The sequence below is a fragment of the Hetaerina americana genome, unplaced genomic scaffold, assembly GCF_022747635.1.
Source record: "Hetaerina americana unplaced genomic scaffold, ioHetAmer1.1.p SCAF_6, whole genome shotgun sequence".
In the NCBI taxonomy this organism is placed as follows: Eukaryota; Metazoa; Arthropoda; class Insecta; order Odonata; family Calopterygidae; genus Hetaerina; species Hetaerina americana.
The window spans coordinates 44,684,017-44,710,774 of NW_027287205.1; the positions used below are offsets into that span (position 1 = coordinate 44,684,017).

General features: G+C 40.3%; 1 protein-coding gene and 1 non-coding gene across 5 annotated transcripts in view; both read right to left on the reverse strand.

Moving 5' to 3' along the window:
- LOC139694958 (sodium/calcium exchanger 1-like) overlaps positions 1-26,758 on the reverse strand; it is a 376,741-nt gene that overhangs the window by 192,851 nt on the left and 157,132 nt on the right. The gene's annotated exons all lie outside the window — the stretch shown is intronic.
- On the reverse strand, positions 22,218-22,289 carry TRNAE-UUC (transfer RNA glutamic acid (anticodon UUC)). Its single transcript has one exon. It is a non-coding gene; the product is annotated as a tRNA-Glu (tRNA).

The following is a 26,758-nucleotide window of genomic DNA, read 5'->3' on the forward strand; positions in this document are numbered from 1 at the left end:
TTGCTACATTGCACGCCATTCCAATACGTTTACGTATTCCCTTGAGAGCGAGACAGGGGCATCATTCAATCCGTTCACTCTGTTCCTAGGTGTGCCGGAGTCATCAAAGATGAGAACCACGAGGGCTGCTTTCACAGTGACCCCTCCGTAACCGATCCCTAAATACTATCCGGCTATTCCGGGTAATGGGTAGTTGTGAGTCGGGGTAGGTGCCAAAAAAACAATAAAAAGCGTCTAGGCTCCGGGAAATTTTGGTCCGGATCGGACGCACGCGTGGGCTTAATTGAAAACTGCAAGAGGGAGCACAGGGTGAGGCTCTCTCGTGGAAAGGCCTTGCGTGGGAATGTTCCGCCGCTCAATTTCGCTATTGGGAGTGGAACGGGTGCAGGCAGCTTGGGAGAAGGAAGTGGTAACAGAAGCCTCCCCACTCCACTCCATTAAGACGGGGAAGACGAGAATTTCCAAAGAAGCTCCCGGAAGATGCGGGGGGAGGGAAGGTGGGTATGTTGTTTTCCTTCCATTGTGAGAAACCTTGGGGAAGTAAATGAAATAATATTTTATATCTCGGTTAAAAGATTCATGTTCCTCAATCTTCGGTAAAAAAAACCAATAAAAAGGACGCAACTTCGATTCTGTGCGGCGCTCCATACGGCGTTACGCAATCGTGCGAGTGCGGCTTGCGTGGAAAAAAAAGCAAATTTCCTATCGAAGCGAAACCAATTCCGTACCCAGCCATAAATCTGTCGGGCAATAAATTTGAAAAAAGAAGAAAGAAGAGATCAATTTAGCGGTATATTTTGAATCTGCTCGGTGGTCTGGCATTGTGGGGAGATATGGGTGAGGGAGGACAAGTCAATTCATTCGTCCATTTTTGCTACTCATAATATTTTTAAAAATTAGCATCACCGTTAGGATTCGATATCAAAAATGTGGCATTATTATAAGTCTACAGGTAAGGTTATATTTATGACGGACCCGGGGACTAAACACTGCTACATTTCTACACTTCGCCTAAAACGGTAGTAATATCCTTAAAACTCATACAAATTGCAATACATTTTATCTCCACATGCATACTTTTTATCTCCGTTTCGTCGAACATGCCTACTCCTTTTCTCCCTAGGCCTCGATTTCCCAGTTCTTCCCTCTAAAATAATATCTAACATTCCATTTCCAAGCAATATGTCCTGATTCTGTATGTCCACAGTTACATTTTCTCCCAGAAACCCCTTTTACCCAACCTTACCCAAAACCCGGTTCGTTCAGCTTTCAGCCCATTATATTTGTCACATTTTTCCTCACCCATAGTTATTACATGCTTCCAATCTAAGTCTATCCTCTTTCCTCAACGACAAAGTTTCGGAGAAATACGCACAATATTGAATTTTCCACTTAACCTTCCTTGAAATCTTCACAAACAGTCCTTGTCAACAACACTATCCTAACTTATTCACATAATATAATTCTTCGTTTAATGTCTTCACTGATTAAACCATTTCAATATGAAGTATGTACTTATCATAAATTAAATGTTTTACTTGCTCTAATTTATGAAATCCAGCATTTATGCTAAACTTAGAATTCCTAAAAAAACGAATATTTTTAAGCGTAATAATGTGGAACAGAGTAATGATGATATAAGTATTAAAAAAAATGAGATATCGTCCTGCCCGCGCCCGCTTAACTCAGAGAATTGGGCAGAACGATATATAAATCTCCTCATAGCTTTATCGTTAGAATTCCTAATTTTTGCGATAGATATGACTTAAGAGAACAACATTTAACACGCTAGGTAGAACCACGGCATTTTTCAGGACGACATCAGAACCAGTATCATTATTCGATAATTCACAGCTCAGGTCTGGTTGATATCACGAATTATTCTCAGGAGTTTTCAAATGAAGTACAATCAATAATTAGCGGCCTCGCAGTTTTTCCATATAAGTCATGTATTCGAATGTTGAATTTAATATTAAACCTCATCAACTCACGATGAATAGGTGGGAATAAATGGACAGGCATCCAAAGAAAAAAACATACACAAAAGACCAGTGAACACTTTTAATGGATCGCAGTTTTGTAAGGCTCAGAAACTACATTATTGAGGAAAGAGTGTAAGCGTAAAATAGAAGCCTTGGAGATAAAGTGAGGAGAAGAATGGAGAAAATAAATGCATGGAAAAGAAAACAAACGATGAAGTTCTAAGTATGGAAGGAGCAGTTAAGAGAAATCCGAAGAAGGTAGGACACGTGTACACAGGATATACTGTGAGGTAATCGGACACAAGCGACTGTAATAGATGGAACAACGCCGGGAAAGCAAAGTAGAGGAAGGAAAAGAATAGGCGTTATGGGTGAATTTAGGGAGAAAGGAAGGATGCCGGGCTAAAGACTATAACTCACTCATAGCTACCTTAATTGGAAAATCAAAGGACTTGGGACGTTTATGAAGTGGGTCAGAATGTATTCACATGACGTAATTCTATGACGATACACAGAAAATAATACAATTACAATACTAAATCAATAAAACAATTTTTAATCATTAATATGATCGACTTTCACAAAAAATCAATCCCAGTTATTTTGATTCTTAGTATGGGGTTAAGGTTATTTTGCATCATAAGGTTACTGTGTCATTAGCTTAGGAGTGCAGTACTATATAATGCAAGGGTCCATCAAAAACCTACCTTAGTGTGTCAGGTTACTGTTAATTATCATATTTAGCGCATTGATCTCAAGACAAGCAACCGGTTTGATAGACGAGTGTAGGCCTCACCTCGTGCGAGCATCAGCTCTGCGGCGCATTAAATTCATGCTATTAGGGTCAGGGGGCTTCAGGGGGGGGGTTCCTTTCCCAATACCGCCCACACAGTTTCCCAGGAGAGTCCGGTGTCCATTAAATCACGCAGCGTTGGGAATTTCAGAGGTTTCGCCCGAGGAAGAACCTGGGACCATATGGTTAGGCGCGAACACGCAGCCCTTGAGATAGGTCAAGGCTTTCGTGAATTTAAAAAAATAAATCTAAATTAATAAATTAAATACATTTAAATATTTGTCCCCAGTGGCACAAAGTTCCATGGGGATCAGTAAACTAAGTTTAAAAAAAGGGATCTGAACAGCATCGTCTGCAGAAAATTAATTTTTATCAAACACTTTTTTGTTGCAACATTCAGAAATTATCGGTTTGTAATATCTTTAATATGAATAAATATATACACAGAAACATAAATGAGAGGCAATCAAATGAAAATCGAACACTTGGTACAACAATCAGTCAACGCACCAAAAAGGAAATAACCCAACAACTGCGTGCGCCTGTGAGTTATTTCTATACAGTTCCACCACAGCGATGGTAGTATCGATACGTAAAAAGCTAGCTTCTAGCTTTTTGCGGATTGTGTTCTTGGCGGGGGTTCGTTTTCATTTGACTGTCCCAAGTTTGCCTATGTGCCTGTGGATATATGTATAACACATAACAGCTGGTAAAGTGTAGGCATTGCTGATGGTTAGTGGCTTCAGTGTGTGCTGAAGTGGTCAATTATTGTGAAGTAAGACGTCTGTGTCAAGAAAAGTGATGGTGGAGTCAGAAATGCAAGAATTGAATTTAACTGTGAAGTAAAAATTTAAGGCCTAAAAGAAATTATTGATGACCTCAGAGCCGCGTGTCCAGAGTTGCTGTGAAAGGAAAGTCTCTTCAACGTGGCCCATGAAGAGATTGGCGTATGATGGCGCCATCCTCGTTCCCAGAAGAAGGCCTCAGAGATGGCCAAAAGTTCAAACAATCTAAAATTTGAGTGTCCCTTTATTTGCTTTCTATTTTATTTTGTATTCTACTGTGTCTTCCAGAGGTTATATGTATGTATGTATGTAAGTATGTATATATATATATATATATATATATATATATATATATATATAAAATATCTTCGAAATGGAACGCTCATCGGCGACGCACAAATATATAAAAACACAGATGTAGATTTTTAGAATATAGAGACACAAAGAAAGGACACTCACAATTTGGGTTCTCACAAACTCACTCCTTCCCCGGTACCCACAAAATTAAACATCTAATCCGTGACCTCTTCCCAATTATCAATAACACTCAGTCCACATCACTTTTATTCCCACACTGTCCCTCTGTTTCATTTAAACGCCCGTCGAACCTGCGAGACATCTTTAAGTCCACAAATCCAATTTCAAGCACCCCCGTCTCTCCCCCGCCCCTATCCGCACCATGCAACCGCCCACGCTGCAAATGCTGTCATCTTTTAAGACCCTCCCCCTCACTCAGTACCAACTCCCAACCACTCGCCACCTGTACCTCAAAAAATATTATATATCGCCTCTCCTGTAACTTCTGCCCTGCCTTCTACGTGGGCGAATGCACGACCGCACTTTCCCTCCGCATGAATAACCACCGTTATTCCACCAAATCCCCCACCTTTCTTAATTATCCCATCCCTACTCACACCGCTTCCCACAACCAATCTATTGACGACTGCTTCTCTGTTTCGGTGATTGAAATCCTTCCCAAATCTGCGAGTATAATAGAGGTGAGAACCCGCGAGATGGCGCATATCTGGGTGGCCCAATCATTCAAACCGCCCGGGCTGAACCAAGCCCACTGAATGCATCAATTGGCTGCCTACATATCCCCCCCACCCCCTTGTTCATTTCCTATTGGTCCCTTTACCTCTCCTTCCCCCACCTCTCCCCCGCACATCCTCTCCGCTCTTCCCCGAGAACGCCATTCTGAAGACGACAGCCGTGCTGTCGAAACGTAAAATAACAAATTGTGAGTGTCCTTTCTTTGTGTCTCTATATTCTAAAAATCTACATCTGTGTTTATATATATATATATATATATATATATATATATATATATATATATATATATATATATATATATATATATATATCCCTCCCCGGACTACAACCTTGACGAGGTGGAAGGGCTTGTGCGTTCCGATGACCCCTAGAGCTGTGCTGGCGGGAGTAATAATTATTGCTCCTGGTAGGGTCACCCATGCCAGATAGGTCGAAGGTTAGGAGCCAGACGAAAGTTAGTCCACGCAGCGTCTGTTCCTCAGTGAGGCGGCTGCAATGGCGTCTGACCCCAGTGGGGCGGCCAGTAAGTGATGGTGTCACGTTAAAAACACTATTGAGGAAGGCAACGGGAAACCACCTCAATTATCATTCCCTAGAAAAATATGATGGACAATACAGAGATTTTGAGTCCTGGCAACCACGGGGCTCGGCCCAATCGGCCGTGTGTCGTGCCCGGCAGCGGGGGAGGCAAGGCTTCCGCGGTCGTCATCCCACGAAACCCTTGCAAGGGAAAACCAGCAGCAGCAGGACAGAAGACGCAGGAGAAGAAGACGAAATTAGTTAGAATAGGAACGTGGAATGTTAGGACAATGATGAGGACAGGGAAATTGGAGAATGTTAAGCGAGAGATGGAAAGGGGAAATATAGATATTTTAGGTCTATGCGAGGTGAGATAGAAAGATAGCGGGGATTACTGGAGTGATAAGTATAGAATAATATACAGTGGTGGGGACGAGAGCCAACGAGGGGTTGCCATAGTATTAAATGAAGAGGTAGGAAGAAGCGTAGTCAACATAGAGCAGGTAACGGATAGAATACTACTAGTGGAGATAAAAGCAGAACCGACGAGCTTAGTTATTATTCAGGTATACATGCCACCGAGCAACCATAAGGAAGAAGAGGTCGATAGGGTATACGATCAGTTAGAGGACATGATCGCCTGTGTTCCTGCAGGGAAACATTTGATAGTGATGGGGGATTGGAATGCGACGGTAGGCGAAGGAAGAGATGGTGATGAGGTGGGCGACTACGGTTTAGGCACGAGGAATGACCGCGGGGAGAAAGCAGTTGAGTTCTGCAGGAGACAGGGGTTAGTCATCACCAACACTTGGTTTAGACACCGCAAAAGACGCAGGTATACATGGAAAATGCCAGGTGACTCAGAAAGGTATCAGCTAGATTGTATCCTGGTTAGACACAGGTTTAGGAATAGTGTGATAAATTCCCACAGCTTTCCGGGAGCGGATGCGGACTCAGACCACAATTTAGTTGTTATGAAATGTACCGTCCGTTTCAAAAAGATAAGGCAGGGGCGGCGAGTTAGAAAATGGAATGTAGAAGCATTAAATGGTTTGAAAAGGTAGGAATACAAACAGGCGGTAGAGAAAATCATGGAGGATGGTAAAGGGCTTATTACTATCGAAGAGAAATGGGAAATGATCAAAAAAGGGTTGTCTAAAGCCGCAAGACACTATTGGAACCGTTAACGCTAAAAGGACTAGGAAACCATGGATTACGGATGAGATGATTACAAAGATGGATGAGCGGCGAAAATGGAAGAATATAAATACAGAATTAGGCAAAATGAAGTACAAAGAATTGAACAATAAATTGAGGCGGGCAACAAATAAGGCAAAAGACGCATGGTGGAAGACGCAGTGCGAGGATATGGAAAGTCTCCAGAGGAAGGGTGAAATCGGTGCGCTGTACAGCAAAGTTAAATCGTTATCGGGAAGTAAGAAAGGAAGAGCTATGCTAATAGTTAGAGATAAGGCGGGTAAGATAATAGTTGACGCAGGAAAGATCCAAAAGAGATGGAAGGAGTATATAGAAGAACTGTATAGTAAAGAACTCAGACCAACACAGTTAGACATTGAAAAAGAAAATGACGTAGAGGAAGACAGCTTAGGTCCAGGCATACTCGACGATGAGATAGGAAGGGCATTAAGGGAGATGAAACTAAATAAGGCCGTGGGGGTGGATAACATTCCCGCGGAACTATTGACATGTTTAAGAAAACGTGGGAGGAAGAGGCTATATGGGCTGATTCGTAGTATTTATGAGGAGGGAATCTGGCCGGGAGACTTTGTGAGATCAGTTTTAGTTCCTATTCCGAAAAAGGTAAAGGCTACATTATGTGAGGACTACAGGACGATAAGTTTGATATCCCACGCAGCTAAAGTTGTTCTCAGGATCATAAACAAAAGGATAGAGAGTAGGGCAAATGATTACTTAGGGGATGATCAGTTTGGGTTTAGGAAGGGAAGAGGTACGCGTGATGCCATTGCAGTAATGAGAATATTAATTGAGAGGAATATAGAACACAACCAGGAGGTATTTGCCTGTTTCGTAGATTTCGAAAAAGCGTTTGATAGAGTGAATTGGGAAAAACTAATGAGTATATTGCAGAAAATAGGAATAGATTGGAGGGAAAGGAGGCTAATCCGCAACCTGTACATGTCTCAGACTGCTCAGGTGCGGGTGGGAAATGGGGAGTCAGGATGGGCAGTGTTAGGAAGGGGTGTAAGGCAGGGTTGCCCATTATCACCGTTGCTGTTCAACCTGTATGCAGAGGAAATGATCAAAGAGGCATGGGAAGAACTAGAGGTAGGAATGAAAGTGGGCGGGGAATTCGTAAAATCAGTTAGGTTTGCTGATGACCAAGCTTTAGTTTGTCAGTCAGCCAAGGGGCTGCAAGCATTGCTGAGTGAATTGGAAATTCAGTGCGACAGGTATGGGATGAGAATCAACATTAATAAAACAAAGGTTATGCGATTTTCTAGAAAGAAAAAGGGCAAGCTTAACATTAAAATAGGAGGGCAAAAACTAGAGCAGGTAGAACAGTTTACGTATCTCGGTAGTGTTTTGGACCAACACGGTCAAAGTAGTAGGGACGTAAGGAGAAGGATTGCGCTAGGCAAAGAGGCTTTCACGAGGAGGAGGGAGTTGATGACGGGGACTTTGAGTAAGGATGTTAAGAAAAGACTCGTAAAACTTTGATATGGACCGTAGCTATGTGCGGCGCGGAAACGTGGTCATTGAAGCAGGAGGATAGACGTAGACTGGAGGCTTTTGAAATGTGGGTGTGGAGAAGAATGGAGAAGGTGAAATGGACAGAGAAGAAAACAAATGAGGAATTACTTGGTATGGTGGGCGAAGAGAGGGGTTTGTTGGGAGCAATCCTATGGAGGCAGGAAAAGTGGATGAAGGGGGTGTTGACCGGCAGTGGGATGTTGAAGACTGTGATAGAGGGTAGAATGTTGGGCAAAAGAGGAAAGGGAAGGAACAGGATAGGGATGTTGGACGGGATGAAGGGCGGAAGAAAGTACTCAGAGATGAAGAGGGACCTGGTGTAGAGTAGAATTTAGAGTTGTGTTTTGTTAGCAGTCACAAAATATTTGTTTGGTAGTTGTGTCCATCGAAAAACCTACCTTAACCGGTAGATTACCTTTAAAAAAAAATATATATATATATATATATACTACCTTGATCAAAAATTTCCCGGAATTTATTCAGAAAATTAAAAATACAAGTTTATTCATCTAAATCTATATTGTCCCCTTCAAAGTAATCCCCATCGACTGCAACACACTTATGCCAGCGCTTGATCCAATCCTCGAAACATTTTTTATATTCGGTTTTCGGTATGTCCATCAGTGCTTCCTGCGATTTTTCCATTACTTCCTCTCGGCTGCTAAAACGCGTTCCCCGTAACGGTTTTTTAACTCGATTGAACAGAAAGAAGTCACAGGGAGCCAAATCAGGTGAATTCGGTGGCTGTTGGATGGTATTTGTGGCATTTTTCGTCAAAAAATTACGAATAATGATAGCACTGTGCGACGGTGCGTTATCATGGTGCAAAATCCACGAGTTTTCTGCCCACATTTCTGGTCTCTTTCGGCGAATTGCTTCACGCAAACGTCTCATAACGCCCAAATAATACTCTTTGTTTACTGTCTGGCCTTCTGGCAAAAATTCATGATGCACTACACCGTTGTAATCCATGAAAACCGTCAGGTCAGGAAAACCACGTCTCGTCTCCAGTAATGATCCTTTTGATGAATGTGGGATCGGATTCAGCCTCGCAAATCATGTCTTTTGCGACGTCAACACGGTCTCTTTTTTGCATGAAATTGAGGTCTTTTGACACCAACTTTGCTGCTACACGACGGAAACCCAAATCATTAACCACAATGTCTTGGGCGGATCCATAGGCAATGTTCAAGTCCTCCGCTATTTCTCTGATGGTTAATTTGCGGTTATTGACCAACATTTCTTTTACTTTATCAATTTTTTCACCGACTTTCGATGTCGATGGTCTGCCACTGCGTTCATCATCTTCGATTGACTCACGACCACTTCTGAACCGCTGGTGCCACTGGTAAACGACCGTTTTTTTTAGAGAATCGTTGCCGAAACACTTTTCCAACATTTCCAACGTCCGTGCGCCACTAAATCCGTTTTTTACGCAAAATTTAATACAAGTTCGTTGTTGCAAATTTAAATCCATTTCTGCAATTGTAAAAAATCGCCAACGCACACAGAGATAGATGTACTCTTTGCTACGTAACTTTTGCAAATGTCAAGTTATGACACTAAGATTTAAAGGGAATATCAACAACAGATGTACCAATTTAACAAAAAAAAACAGAACTCAAATCGGAACGATGGGAGCGCCACACGGTGGTTATTCCGGGAACTTTTTGATCAAGGTAGTATATATATTTATATTTAATTAAAAACCATAAAAGGTCGGTTTAGTAGGTGACGGCAGAGTTCACCCAGTACTAAGCCCTATACGGCGTGTGAAAATTCACACATCAGGGTAGGGGGGCCAGTTCCTATTCCCTGTGCCGGTTATGGTTTCCCAGGAAGACCTGGTACCCGAAAAATCACTTTAGCTTGGGTGGAGCTGCAGGTGCCCAGAGTGCCTAGCCCGGGATTCGAACCCGGGACCCTCTGGTAAGCAGTCCAACGCTATATTTATTTATTTATTTGAAAAGCTAAGCAACATAGGGATTTTCAAGAAGAAGGAATATACATAATTTTACACGAGGTGATATCATAATAGATCCGTATGCAAGTTAAATTTTGCAAAATGAATAATTGAGAAGAATATTTTAGTCCTTTAAATGAAGAAAAACTCTTTGGCTGTACATTTTCGAAACCATAAAATCCAGCGAGGATAAAAATCAACCGAGACTAGCTTACACTGCGCCATTAATCTCCATCAACGTCAGAGAGGCGTTGGAATGAACGGCACGGTATCATATGACTGAGCCGAATCAAACTTTCCTGCGGATGTCGGACTGTCATTTTCACTAGCACGTCAACCATAAAGCGGATCGGATTGATACCACGTCGTGTGCCCGGCATCTCATGTGGAAGACAAGGCGGACAATCCAGGACTGGAAGGTTTTTCTGCGTTATCGTGATTGAACTTCAGTGGTACCAACCGAAGAGCTTCATTATCACTTCAAGTGAATTGACACACGAGATTACCAGTTAGAGGTTTTGGTTCAAGTTTTACTAAAAGGCCCAGGGCTAAGGAGTTGAAAAAAAATGTATACTTCACTTAACCCAATTTCCATTTGATCGGTTTCATCATACGAGTATACCTGTATGTGATGTATGTATATTTGATACACCGTCACGATGTCATGTACAATCTTTCAAAGGCTTGAGAGAGCTTTAGTGTACATCTATGTATTTACGTGTGTTTGCATACAGATGTGTGTGTATGTGTGTGTGTATGTATGTGTATATATATATATATATATATATATATATATATATATATATATATATATATATATATATATATACTATATATTATTACCCCATCGCACTACGGTAGGCGAGATCATGCTAATAAAATGAGATGGATTAAGTGTAGGACATACAGATTTAAGATGTCATTTTTTCCACGAACGATAGGGGATCATAATAACAGTGTTCCACTGCGGTAGGGTCATGTTCGAGTAAAATTATTCTGGTGTGTGTTCATCCCCTGCCACACACCCTGGCGGTGGCTTGCAGGGTACATATTAATAAAATAAAATAAATAATGCGCACATGCACATACATGTGCATTAATAATTTTTCCCATCCCTACTTCCACCACGCCCAGAACTAAAATTTCGCCTTGGTCAAATCTAATGCAATCGCATGAGGGCCTCTGCTCGGGCCCACGCGAAACACGAGGGGAGTGAAGCAGCCGCTTCGTTCACCGCATTTAAACGCCAAGGCTCTCATTTCTTCACTGTGGTACGGGAGGCGCAAGCTCCACCCGACGACGAGAGAGATAGGATCCCATCGAATCTCACCGCACCCCTCTCCCCAAGAGAACTTATCTGCACCGCGGAGATCCCTTGACAGCCACTACAAGGGGCCAAGGGCTTTTTCAGGGTCCCAAGCCACGCCGTTCTCGAGAAAAGCGCACGATACAGGGATGGGAAAAAGTGAAACGTCACGGGGTTGAAACGATACGAGGAAATTCCCTTGTATTGGAAGAACGGTATTAAAGCAGAAAAAGTAAAGTTTGCTCGCTTTCAATTGGTAGGATGGATCAATTAGGAGGATTGGATGAAGCGCTGGTATAAGTGTGTTGCAGTCGATGGGGATTACTTTGAAGGGGGCAATATAGATTTAGATGAATAAACTTGTATTTTTAATTTTCTGAATAAATTCCGGGAAATGTTTGATCAAGGTAGTATATATATATATATATATATATATATATATATATATAGTGGATCGTGGAAGTCCAGGGGGTAGATTATTGGAGTGCTGACCGGGGAGGGGCCCGGGTTCGATTCCCGTGCAAGGCACTCTGGGCACCTGCAGCTCCACCCAAGCTATGCGATTTTTCGAGTGCCAGATCTTTCTGGGAAACCATAATCGGCACAGGGAAAGGAACTGGTCCCACTACCCTGATGCGTGAGTTTCACACGCCGTCGGGCTTAGTACTGGGTGAACTCCGTCATCACCTACCAAACTGTCCTTCGCGTTGATTACTGTGTTTATGGTTTATATAAAAAAACAATAAACACAGTAATCAACCAGAAGGTCGGTTTGGTAGGTGATGATAGAGTTCAACCGGCGAGTGAAATCCACACATCAGGGTAGGGGGGGCAGTTCCTTTCCCTTTACCGGTTATGGTTTCCCAGGAAGTTCTGGTACCCGAAAAATCACATAGGTAGGTTTTGGATGGACACAGCTACCAAATAAATAGTTTCTTAATTCTAACAAAACACAACCCAGCATCCTACTCTACAATAGGTCCCTCTTCATATCTGTGTACTTCCTTCCTCCCTTCTTCCCGTCCAACATCCCTTTCCAAATCCCTGCTCTTTCCTCGCTTGCCTAGCATTCTCTCCTCTATTGCATTCTTCAAAAGTCCCACTGCCGATCAGTATGCTTTTCCTGCCTACTAATGGTTTCCTTCAACAATCCCCTCTCCTCGCCCACCATACCTCGCACTACCTTATTTGATTTCCTTTCGGTCCATTTCACATTTTCCATTCTTCTTCACACCCACATTTCAAAAGCCTCAATCTATTTCTATCATCCGTCTATTTCAAAAGCCTCCAATCTATTTCTAAGTCTGTCATCAGTTCCCTCCTCCTAGTGAAAGCCTCTTTGCCTAGTGCAATTCTTCTCCTTATGTCCCAATTACTTAAAGCATTTTGGTTCAAATCACTTCCGAGATACGTCAACTGTTCCACCTGCTCTAGTTTTTGCCCTCCTACGAGTATTTTAATGTTAACCTGGGTCATTCTCTTTCTGGGAAATTGCATTGCCTTGGTTTTATTAATATTGATTCTCATCCCATATCTATCGCACTGAATTTCCAACCCACTCAGCAATGCATATTACCACTTACCTTACTGACAAAATAAAGCTCGGTCATTAGCACACCTTATTTTACGGATTCCTATCCAACTTTCATCCCTACCTCCAGTTCTTCCCATGCCTCTTTAATCATTTCCTCCACATATACGTTGAAGAGCAGCAATGATAATTGGCTTACACCTCTACCTTACACAGCTACCTTACAACTATTCCAACAACACTGCCCAACAACCCAACAACAACCCAACAACACTGCCCATCAGGGCTCTCCGGTCCCCACTCGCACCCGAGCAGTCTGAGACATGCACAGGTTACAGATTAGCCTCCTGTCCCTCCAATCTATTCCCATTTTCTGCAATATACTCATTAGTTTTCCTTATTCACTCAATCAAACGCTTTTTCGCAATCTATGAAACAGGCAAATACATCCTGTTTGTATTCTATATTCCTATCGATTAGTGATCTTATTACTGCAATGGCATCACGCGTGCTTCTCCCCTTCCTGACCCCAAACTGATCATCCCCTAAGTAATCATTTGCCCTAATATCTATCCTTTTGTTCATGATCCTGAGATCAACTTTAGCTGTGTGCGATATTAAACTTAATTTTCTGTAGTCCTCACATGATGTAATCTTCATCTCTTTCAGAATAGATACTTACACTGATCTCAAGAGGTCTTCCAGCCATATTCCTTCCTCATAGATGCTACGAATCAGTCTATATAGACTCTTCCTCCTACATTTTCCTAAACCTTTTAGTAGTTCCACAGGATTGTTGTCAATCCCCACGACATTATTTGGCTTCATCTCCCTTAATGCCTTTTCTATCTTAATGTTGGATATGCCTGGATCTAAGCTAGCTTCATCTACGTCATGTAAGACTAGACCCCTGTTCGAGGGGCGCGCCACAGATTAATGATGCCACTTTCCATTAAGCAACGATACGGAAAAATTTTTGGGTTAATCCCGAAAATTGGATTTGGAGAAGAGTGTACTGGCTAAGATTGTCCCAAGTAATGTTTTACTGCTGAATGTTCCAGGTTCCACGAATGCCCCGTGAAGGTAGAGAGGAGATAACGACGAGGAACATCCTGAATGTCCGTCAACGACACAGCGTGGCGAAAATGTGCCAAAAAAGTGACTGAAATGCTCAATTCTGATCTATGAGTGTCAGAATGTTAGCAGGAAATTCTAATATTCCGAAAACATCTGTGCATTGCATTCCTGCAAAAGATTTAGCCATGAGAAAAGTGCGTGCTAAGATGGCCTCCAAGGTGCTGCTGGAAGATGAGAAGGCTGCTCGTGTGACAATCTCGCATGAACTCTTGGATCACACCCCAGCCGCCCGACAGCCCCGATGTGGCACCGCTGAACTTATTCTGGAATAGTCCTCAATTATAAAAAGGAGCTAAAAAGGGAACCATTTTGGAACGCTGACTAATATCAAAGGGGCCGTTACCAAATGCCTTCTATTAAGCAGAACCACGAATGGCAGAGGCGCTGGTGTTGGTGCGTCAATGCACAAGGGGGCTAATTTAAAGAATCTGAATAGTTTTCGCTTTGATGTGCAATTTTTTCCCAGATTTATTCGACTTATTTTTGGGACAAAAATTGCATGTGTATTAATATACATATATTCTTGTGTGCACACATTTAAACATGAATAACACGCTAAATACGCATTTCCAAGGTATTGGGGCTAACGATTAACTTCTCTGTTCGTTCCTCTTACGCTCTAAATAGCAGACTCACCCACCAATGTAAAAAGGAGTTATGTATGATTGTCCTCTCAGAAGCAACATTTAACTTGCATAATATGTGCAGAAATCAGGTATGCATAATTTCGCACATTAATCAGCTCCCAACTAAATGACCATTTCTCCCAATAATCAGTCCAAATTATCAGTTAGCTAGTTCTTAGCGTTAATACGAATCCTATGACTTAATATTCCATTTTTTTCAGACAACTGGATTTTCCGGTACCTTGTTACAAATACTCGGTACGAATACTAATTCGGGTTTAATAAATGCGAAATAAAACTTCTCCAAACTATTCGCCAGAGCATTTCCCCAGCATTCATTCCCTCGAAGAGAATTATCAAGTTATTAAACAAGAGGAACGACATTGAACGTTCACATCGCGCATCCTAACTAGTTCCACGTTCCTAAGTAATCAACCCGACGGTGAGAGTGGCAATCGTCCCGAATCAAGCCTTTGGCGCGTGAAATTCGCACCTTCCGGGGGACCGTCCCTTTCCCTGCGCCGCATGAGGTTTTCAGGCTAAAGTCCCACTACCTGTAAGCATTGGAGACATCGCACTTGGATTTTACGTAGATGGAGAACCCAAAGGCGTCACCCGAGATTTGATACCGGGATCTCCGGGTGTGTCAGCCGTTCCCACTCATCTCCCCCATGGAATTTTATCTAAGCTCCACATATATAGGATGTATATCGCATGCACATACTTTATATATACGTATGCATGTATGTATGAATATACATATATATATTATATTTATGAATATATATATTATATATATGTATATACATATATATTCGTATGGCGAACAAATATTCATTCAAATGGAAATAAATAAGGAAAAGGGATAGGAAAACATATAAAGGACGAACACAGAAGACGTGCATATATATATATATATATATATATATATATATATATATATATATATATATATATATATATATATATATATATATGCGCTTACTACGAGGGTCATCCGGAAAGTAGTACCCGTTCGTGCCGCATGAAGTGCTGACGACGTGAGTAGCCGCTGGACGAGGTCAGATAGCTTCAGTGGCTTGTCTGCCTTCTCTGAGCCAAGTTGCGTGACGCTAGCATTGCCTGTGTTGTTTCTGTGATTGTTTACAATGTTTAAAAAAATTGAGAACGCCGCCAGTTGTGAAGTGAGGGCAGTGATTAAATTCCTCAATGCAAGAAACGTTCGCCCATGTGATATTCATCGCCAATTAAAGGAGGTGTATGGAGACAATGTAATGGACGAGTCGTCTGTTCGGCGGTGGTGTCGCAACTTCAACATGGGGAGGGGGAACACACACGACGATGAGCGTTCGGGGAGACCGTCTGTCATTACAGACCAACTGGTGAGCTCAGTTGACGAATTCGTGAGGAACGATCGGCGCGTCACAATTGATGACAGCTGTGAGCATTTTCCCAATGTTTCTCGAACAATTGTTCATGAAATTGTTAAACACCATCTGCATTATGCAAAAATTTGTGCAAGATGGGTCCCTCGCGTATCTCAATGAGCTGGCGGCGAAGGACTATGCAGCAGGAATACAGAAACTTGTCACACGTTATGACAAATGCCTTAATTTGCTTGGAGATTATGTTGAGAAGTAGTTTAAAGTATCCTCTTTCAAATAAAATTTTTTATGTTTGTTAATATTTACTTTTGTGTCTTTATTTCACGAACGGGTACTACTTTCCGGATGACCCTCGTATATACGTGACATATAGCACCTTTTACCGTTTTATATTAGCTACATATAGGTAGAAAAACTGCAATATGCGGCACAGCTACAACATATACACGTGAGAGGTGCGATTGAAAGACTTGCAATAGTTGAGACATAGATACGGAACAACTGAAATATGTACATATATCCGTACACATACATTTTGCACATATATTGCGAATAGAAGTCATAAGTATGCACGTATATGTCGAATCTATTCTGCAATCATTTAAATCCGTGAGATGTTAATTTTAATAACCAAATCTTCAAATTTAAGAGCCATCTTAGATTATTTACAGGCGATTAAGTGATTTGCGGAGAAATTAGGACAGCGGACTATTTTACTACGATTTCTATCGGATATCGAAGAGGTTTATAGAATGGTTAACAGTTAGCAATAGGTAAAGGTTAGAATAAAATATCAGAAAGTTTACGGAACTGGCATTTTGATTTAAATAAAAGATAAGTTAGAAAGAAATAACAAAATAGATGAGATCAATTTGAGCAACTCAAAACAGGTAAAATAAATTGACTGTTACATTTCTATCAAATCTATCATGTGGTACACACATCAGAAAAATTTGGACAGCAGTCTTAAAGAAGCTAGGTTTCATTAGGCGGGTTATCGGAAAACGTCAAGAAAAGTAGGAGAGAGGTGCTACTCCACTTCAGGTCAGCCAATTTCGTGGAGTACGCGGCGAATATTTGGGATCCAAGGAAAAAAAATATTAATAAGAAAATTGCAAAGGGTTAAGAAAAAATCCACTAGGATCGTTAAGTTGCCACAAGAAGGTAGTAAGCGTGACGGGTGTGCTGGAGGTATTGGGTTGGGAGTTCCGTGATTCTCAAAGAGAGCAGGCAAGCCTCAAAGACTTATGCATAGAGGGACATGAGACAAGGGTTTTCTAACGACACCGAGGGAATAATAATGACCCCACACAATCAGGCAGATTCGACCTCCGAGTTAAAATAATTCTCGTACAGAGATATTCTGTCTCCGACCGATTCGAGTACTCGTGCATCCCTCGCTAAATACGCAATCATAACAAAATCGAGACCAAATACCCCAAAATAGATACTTTAAGGCCTAAATTACATGATTTAATCGAACAAAAGGTTGCAAGCGAATTCAGAGAGACTCTGATAGGACGCAAGAGATCACATGTTCACGCCTCCGATTCCCGAAACACTTGTTGATCTAATTATTAGTGAACGAGAGACAATTTCCGAGGCTCGCACATGTTTACCATGACCCCGTGAACTGTTGAATAAGGGCTCACGTTCACGGGTAGAGAGGAAAACTTCTAATTAATACGCAGAAGATGATTATTTCTCTATATATGCAGTAAGACCACTGTCGATGGAAGAAGCAAGATGGATATTTATAGTAATTAAAATATTAATCAGTACCAAACTTTCGACGAGTAGCCAATAAGTAGAATTCCTATGAGAAAGTATCCTACCTACAGCAAATAGTACCAGCATGGGCATTAGGAAGCTGTGCATTTAAGCAAATATAAATATATGTTTAAAGACGCACACAAACAGCGTGTCCCATTAGTTTGAGGACTGTGACTATTAAATCGGTAATACTAGCGCCATCTTCAGGGAATTTCGGCACTACGAGTAGTTACTACAACCTTCCTCTCCCTCCATACAAAGTTTCAAGTCCATCAGATAAAATGCAGTTGTCAAGTAGCAGCTCCCGTGATAGTACCAAAGCGGTCGGGATCACATTTTCACGATGAATATATATATATATATATATATATATATATATATATATATATATATATATATATATATATATATAAATCATAAGCACAGAAATCAACCCGGAGGTCGGTTTGGTAGGTGATGGTAGATTTCACCCAGTACTAAGCCCGACGGCGTGTGAAATTCACACATCAGGGTAGGGGGGGCAGTTCCTTTCCCCGTGCCGGTTATCGCTTCCCAGGAAGATCTGGTACCCGAATCATACAGCTTGGGTGGAGCTGCAGGTGCCCAGAGAGCACCCCTCGAGTGAGAGAGCACCCGAGACCGGAGGGACCACGAATTGAACTCAGGCCCTCCGGTCAGTAGTCCAACGCTATACCCCTGGACTACCGCGACCCACAAATATATAAATAAATAAATATATATACATGTATATGCATATATATACACATATTACATTTATATTTACAATATTTATACATACATGGGTGGTCTGAAAAGTTTTCTACCTCAAAAATTTCAGAAAAAATGGCTTGTATCTTTGTTAGGTCGGAAAATTTTCAGACCAGCCTCGTATATATATCCAGTGACGCAAAGGGCCTAAGGTCCGATTTGAAACTGCTGTCCACGCATCTGAATAACGGAAAGTTCTTTCCTCTGGGTTATTACTACTATTACCTATGAACGATCACCATCCCACCTAAACTACAGAGATTAAATTAACGACATGGCGAATTGGCTATTTCCACTATATCTAGTGAAGTCAGTACAAAATTGAAATTCTAGTTTTTATTAATAGATTTTCACCCATCAATATGACAATAAACTTCTCAACCAAAAATATTAGATATATTTTTATAGTTAAACAAGTTATTTCATATTCCAAAGAAACTGCGGGAGATGCCGCAACAGTAACTTTTAACGGAGTCATCCGCTAATGTGCATTTTAATGCAACAATTTCAGAGTGTAAAAATCATTCGCCTTGACTGGGACTCGAACCCAGATCCCTCAATATCCGGTCGAGTGCTTTAGCCACTTAAGCTACCGAGGCGTCCTCTTAAACTCTGAAATTTTGGGGCTTTTAAAGGAACTAGATGTTATGACGAAATACCGTACATACAATGTCACATGCATTCGTAGTCGTGCGCGAGGCGCCACTGTCCACGAGGTTAAAAGCCAACTTTAAACACGTATGGTGTTTTCCCTTTGACAAATTCCAAAGAAACTGCGGGAGATGCCGCAACAGTAACTTTTAACGGAGTCATCCGCTAATGTGCATTTTAATGCAACAATTTCAGAGTGTAAAAATCATTCGCCTTGACTGGGACTCGAACCCAGATCCCTCAATATCCGGTCGAGTGCTTTAGCCACTTAAGCTACCGAGGCGTCCTCTTAAACTCTGAAATTTTGGGGCTTTTAAAGGAACTAGATGTTATGACGAAATACCGTACATACAATGTCACATGCATTCGTAGTCGTGCGCGAGGCGCCACTGTCCACGAGGTTAAAAGCCAACTTTAAACACGTATGGTGTTTTCCCTTTGACAAATTCCAAAGAAACTGCGGGAGATGCCGCAACAGTAACTTTTAACGGAGTCATCCGCTAATGTGCATTTTAATGCAACAATTTCAGAGTGTAAAAATCATTCGCCTTGACTGGGACTCGAACCCAGATCCCTCAATATCCGGTCGAGTGCTTTAGCCACTTAAGCTACCGAGGCGTCCTCTTAAACTCTGAAATTTTGGGGCTTTTAAAGGAACTAGATGTTATGACGAAATACCGTACATACAATGTCACATGCATTCGTAGTCGTGCGCGAGGCGCCACTGTCCACGAGGTTAAAAGCCAACTTTAAACACGTATGGTGTTTTCCCTTTGACAAATTCCAAAGAAACTGCGGGAGATGCCGCAACAGTAACTTTTAACGGAGTCATCCGCTAATGTGCATTTTAATGCAACAATTTCAGAGTGTAAAAATCATTCGCCTTGACTGGGACTCGAACCCAGATCCCTCAATATCCGGTCGAGTGCTTTAGCCACTTAAGCTACCGAGGCGTCCTCTTAAACTCTGAAATTTTGGGGCTTTTAAAGGAACTAGATGTTATGACGAAATACCGTACATACAATGTCACATGCATTCGTAGTCGTGCGCGAGGCGCCACTGTCCACGAGGTTAAAAGCCAACTTTAAACACGTATGGTGTTTTCCCTTTGACAAATTCCAAAGAAACTGCGGGAGATGCCGCAACAGTAACTTTTAACGGAGTCATCCGCTAATGTGCATTTTAATGCAACAATTTTTTGCAAAACAACAAGTTATTTCATATTCACTTGCGAATAGATTCGAAAATGTTTGGAAATATATGCATTAATACTTGTATTTGAAATAATAATGCCAAATCGTGGGTCCAATTGGGCGCAAAAGTCATACTTCGGTCAACTAGAAATGTATTCAATCATTATTCATATAAACGGCTACTATTTTGGACAAGATAGTAGAAATCCTCAAGACCATTGGTGGAATATAAAATATTTCAAGCATTTCACATTCCCTTTAAGCACACAGAATACCAAATGTTACGACGAGTGTATAAATCGACAATCCTGTGCATTATGTTCCGCTGGTCCCACAAATGTTGTCGCGAATTATAATATCTGTATCATCATATATTATGCATGAATATTTGAGAATGCACGCACGTGACACGACTCCAATCAGGAATGAGTGAGAAATACAGCTTAACGTGTCTGAAATTACCGACGAGGACCAATGGATCGATGAAGCCCCCCTGCCCGGAGGAAACCTGTTACGATGACCTCGGAGCGTGGGTTTAATTAATTTACGCAGGGAATTTCGCATTCATGGTCCATAAAATTCCTCGCTGGGCCACTGACCTGAGTGAAAATACCCTAATTATTACAACACGAAAACTATCACCACAGTTATTCAAAAGAGCGGCCAACGAGCAAAACAGCCAATGGTTAAATGTCAATTCCCGTCAAGAACATTTAAATAGACAAATTTATTGATATTGGCCCGTTACCAATGGTTATTTATGCATGAATATAGTACCTATTTGTTTTAAAAAGTAAACAATCGTTCCCAGCAGCAATTTAGACACATCGTCAGCTGAAGTATTTAACTACTGTGAAAAGTACTTCGAAATATTAGTAGGCACGATCAATCCTAATATAATTCACATAACCAAAGGAAAACATATGTTTTGACGAACTTATTGCTACTTCGCCAAGAACACACCCATTAAGTTCCTAATGGCTACCTACGACTACCTCGAGGAAGCCAATTGGAAGGGTGTTCGAATTCATTAGACATCAATTTCCCGTCGGCCATAGTCCCCTGATCTTGCCACTAGGGTTAGAATGCGTTGAGAGTATCCTCTTGGGATGCCATCTTGTTATTTTAGACATGGGAAAAAACAATCACTTGTTTTGCCACAGCAATTCTTGCATTAGAAAATTACCCATGTGACGTTCAGCTACAAATAGAATTTTCATGAATCATTGACTATAAAAAACAACCAGGAAACATGTACTCGTATATGACTGCCCTGCGCTCTTACACGTTTTAACGAAAGTTTACTGCCCACGGAAAAGCTACGCCCAAATGAACTGATCGTTAAAGTACAGCCTCCCATTAGTCATTGAATATGTAAGCACCTTAATGGAACGAGTGCCAAATTCCTATTAGGGAAATGAATCCCAGCAAAGCCTGAAACAATAGCATTACCAGTACAAATATTTACAGAGCCAGTGCGGTAATTAAAAAGTCATAAAAAGATATGAAAACATTTTCTTTTGCGCGGTCGTTAAAGTGGAATCTACGAAATTAAATACAATAAGGGTAAAATTTCATTCTTTTCAGTTTTCGTTTAAATCGTTCATCGTAATCCTATGGAAAAGGAATTAAAAGAAAGCGTCTTCGTGCAGGGAATCGTCCCCTATTTAACATCAGATGCAACCGGCATCAGGTCAGGAAGAAACCTTAGCTCATGTAGCGTGGATACACACCTGTAATTCCATTTTGCTTTTAATTTTAAAACTTAACTAAGGTCCTATCACGGAGTATACCAAACATTTCGGTATACTAAGGCGGTAAGAGTACTTAAATGATATTCAAGATATATATATATACTCTCTCTCTCTATATATATATATATATATATATATATATATATATATATATATTCAAGATATATATAATATTTATATATATATATATACACATAATTATTTCACATATAACTTTGTTGGTCTAGGTTCTACAGTACAGTTCTTCTACATTTATAAAAAAATATTCCCATGCCGGGAATCGAACCCGGGCCTTCTGGGTGAAAGCCAGATATCCTAGCCACTAGACCACATGGGACGTATACCAAAGGCCAAGGGTAATTCTTGTTCCATCAAAATGGCCCGGAAAAAAAATATCGGGCACTCCTGATATGAATCAATGAATGTATCTTTCAGCAAGTATTGCTGACGTGTTTGGTGCACATCATGATGAAGAGCTTCGCTCGTAATTATAATTAAACACTTCTTCATTTAATAATTGAGTTATGCATCTTTATGTTGCCGTAGAGAATGGTTTCCCTCTGTAATAACAGGTACGCATTCGGGGTAGTGTTTATTTATGAGTGGATCCTGGCAAAAATCATGTCGGGGTTGACGTCTAAAACCTCACAATTTCTGTGTAGAGGTTCATACAGATGCGATGTCATAGATAGTCAGAGATAATAGAAGCGGGTCAGGCTTAAATAAACTAGGTTTTATTAAGAAACATTGTAGGTAAATGTAATGAAAAAATAAAAGAGAGGTGTCACTTCGCATTCGTTGAGCCACATTTGTAGTGAGCGGCTAGTATTTGGGATCCATAGGAAATTAATTAAGGAATTTAATTAGGTTCACAGAAAATTTGCAATAATTGCATGACATTTTTACGAAAGGAGGGTATGCATGAGGAGTATGCTGGAGGAATTAGGTTAAGAGTTTATTGATTCACGAAGGGAGCAAGCATGACTTACTCTTTTAGAAAGGTACACGACAGTCGGGTTTACATGTGACCCCGATGGAAGTACTTATATATTAATTCCTTAAATAAATACTTGCATCATTAAATGGAATTATATAGCACAAATTATGCCTTAGATTATATCACCGGGGTAAAATATGAGAAATAAACACCAATGCAATTGATGGGTTCAAGTACTCGTCATTTTCTCGCGAGATGCAAATTTAAATTGGAATCTGAGAACAAGATCGCCCGAATATTTTTTCATTTGAAAAGCAATATGTAATGGTTTAGTCGAAGAAACCCATTACTGTCTCATGAACGAGCACTTTTATATAGGCATTTACATGTGTACGCCCGTTTGTGTATATGAGCACTTGAATGGATTCACATTTTTGCACGGATGATTGGTGTCATAACAATCCCCACCACACACCACTACAAAGTCTTGCGAGGCATAATCCAGATGTTGCATCATAGTTATGTTAGTATGAGTGTTTCACTTCATCATGAATTACCGATCGAAAGCATTTCCCATGCATTCAGAGTCCGAAAAGGCATTTCACTCCCTTATTAGGTAAATCGGTCAGCATCGTACAGCGTGAGGAGCCTCTTTGGTTAATATCTGGTTAAAAATATCCTCTTTATGGAATTTTTTTTTCAGATCAATGTTTGTCAAAATTTTCATGAATCGCACTCGCAAGAGGAAAGCCCTCCCTGGGTGCATGGTAATATATTTTTCTAATTTAATTCACAAGTTCCTTGAAACCTTTGTTAATCTTCTCTTGAGTGCAATGAAATGTTCCACCCAAACCTTAGAGCGGCGAGATGAGATATTTTTTTCGGATCAAATCAGATAATGAAAGCTAGCGTATGCAATGAAGTTATGAGCTGAAAAGGCAACCTGGTTTATTCGGAGGGCAGGGCGCCTGACTGGAAATTCAAGGGAAAAAAGTTCGAGGCTCACAGAATTAGGTAACTGCGCAGTAAAATTGGGGTGCTCGGCCCTTGGGAAATCAATCTCCCTGTTAAAAATATAGGATTAACTGGATGACACGGCTGCATGAGAACAGTGGTGTGGACAGCAAAAACATGCAAATTTTTGGAATGCTAATGCTTTTTACGAAATTTATAGATGATACATACAATAAAATGGCTGGAAGGATAAACCATGGATGAAGTTATTGGCATGGTAGGGGGAGAAAGACGGCTGCTGGAAATTCGATGAAGGCAGAGCAAGTGGATGCAAGAGATACGAAGAGGCAATTGGATGCTGAAGACGGCAATAAAAGATTGAATGCTGGGAAAATGAAGTAGAGGAAGGAAAAAAATTGGATTAAATTAATAGAGGTAGAAAGACTGCAGAGCTAATTAAGGAGAAGTAGAAGGAGATGTAGAATGTATTCTAAGGATATTATGTGTAAAGTCAGGGTTTAGGTTCAAAGTGGAGTGTAGTGCAAGGGTCCACGAAAGCCTAACTCTTACACACTGATAATTCCTTTCATTAATACTAAAAATAGTTTTTTCTTTATTATTGACAATCTACATTATATTATATTATCTATGATTTCACAATTTATACTTAAACAATCAGTTCATTCATAAATGACGATTTTAATAATATTACCAATCACTTGATAATTTATTCCTACGTATACTCAGCAGATTATAATTATACATTTTAAACATGGCCCAATTGATGCGGAGCACATTTGTCAACATAAGGTATTATATATATACATATTCTAAATAACAAATATTAAAGCGGAGGGAGTTAATACTGAAGGAATTTATATTTTTAAAGTAATTAATGTTAATTTTATATATTTTGAAATTTAATTTCTATAGCGCGGTCTCACCAAGTCCAAACTTGAGTTTTCAGCGGGTTTCAAAATGTTTCATTTTTCTTTGAAATAAGAACCCTAATATAATATTTACTTCAGCTATAGTACAGTTGTGTGATGTAATAGTCCAGTGGGTAAAGCGTTACCCTACTGACCGGAGGGTCCGCGTTCGATTCCCAGACGCCTCTGGGCACCCTCAGCTTCACCCGAGCTTGGTTATTCAATGGGTATCAGAATATTCTGGGAAACTGAAGGCGGCAGGGGTAAAGGAACTGTACCCCCAACCCTGATGTCTGAATTCCGCACGCAATTGGGATTAGTGCAAGGTGAAATCTATCTTTTCCCGTCAAACCGACCCTCTAGTTGGTTAATAAAGTGAGGATATGATACTTCTACATAAAATAAAATTTTATTGTGAGTCGAAACTCGCGTCGTACAAAACGAGTAAAGTAACACAATCGTTAAGTTTCATTTTGTGAAAAAGTGGTATATCCTTATTTTATAATGGATTCCTTCTACTACATCAAGCCTGGAACTTTATATCTTCTGGTTGATTGCTGTGATGGTTATTATACAGCTATTAGTTTTCAATTTATGCAGTTTTAAGCAACTATACTCTAAGTATTTTTTTCACTTGCCCATTGTAGTAATATTTCTATAATCTTTTCTAAGCTGGTTCAGCATGCTCAGTACTTGAATTCATTTCAAATTCCAACCCGGTTCGCTATAGAAATGATAACAACATACCTATAGACATTCATTTATTTGTACTATATGCCCTAATGTTTTTCTTAGTCTGGTTTTGCTGACACTTAAAGAAATCATCGAAAGTATTTACCAAAGCAAAGTATTTCTACCGGATATATATATATATATATATATATATATATATATATATATATACACATATATATCTGGTAGAAATACTTTGTTTTGGTAAATACTTTCGATATGTATTTATATATATATATGTATATATATATATATATATATATATATATATATATATATATATATATATATATATATAAGGTTTTATACTTACCCATCACACCGAATGAAATCTGAGGATACGGGAAGCATTACAGAAAAGGAAATTCACCGCGAATTTCCGAAAAAACGGACGCTCTTCACGAGCATGTTTTTGTTATATCCCACTGAAAAATGATGCAGTCGAAATTGTACCAAGGGAAGCAAAAAGTTTCAGTTGAGGAAGATGATGGATAACACAGTAATTCGTTAGGGGCAGCGGGTTGGGAACATATGTTATAGGCCCACTGGTCAATAAAGAACTCAGATCCAGCCCATGCTGGACGTATTGCATCTACCTATGAATACTATCGTTGAACATCAACTTGGTGAATTTCCTAATCCTAAATACTGAAGTGCCCTTCGTAATTCCCTAAAAATTTGACACATGGTACTAATCTACGATTAAACGCCACAAACGATGAACGCAGACGGAATGGCCAGCTGAGTTTAATGCAACGATTCATTTTTCCTATTCCGTGATAAATCATCGGTACGTTGTCACTGACATAATTTTTTGAAGTGCGAAGTAAATCACTAAAACTCGAAGACATTCGTCACAAAAAGCGTAAATGCAATAGGGATTACTAAAGTGATATTTAGGTTAAGGAGCGATGAGCATAGAATATAAATACTTCAGTGTTACCCGTAACCACGACTTTAATTGGGTGGATATATAAGGGGCCAATGTGAACAAGCTACGAACAGCTTAAGAATTCATTAGAAGCGCATTGGGGAAATGTGACGTGAGAAGGTTTACACAGCGATGCTGTCACGAGCGATGCGATGATTTGCAGATAAATAAGGAAAACATCAAATGGCGTGCTACTCTTTAACGATAAAGATCAAATATCGGAGTTGTGTAAAGAATGGAGTTAATATTGAATGTCACCAAATGTGCGGAACTGCAATAAAGGAATAAAAGAAAAGATAAAAAAGACAAAAATGTAAAAAAGA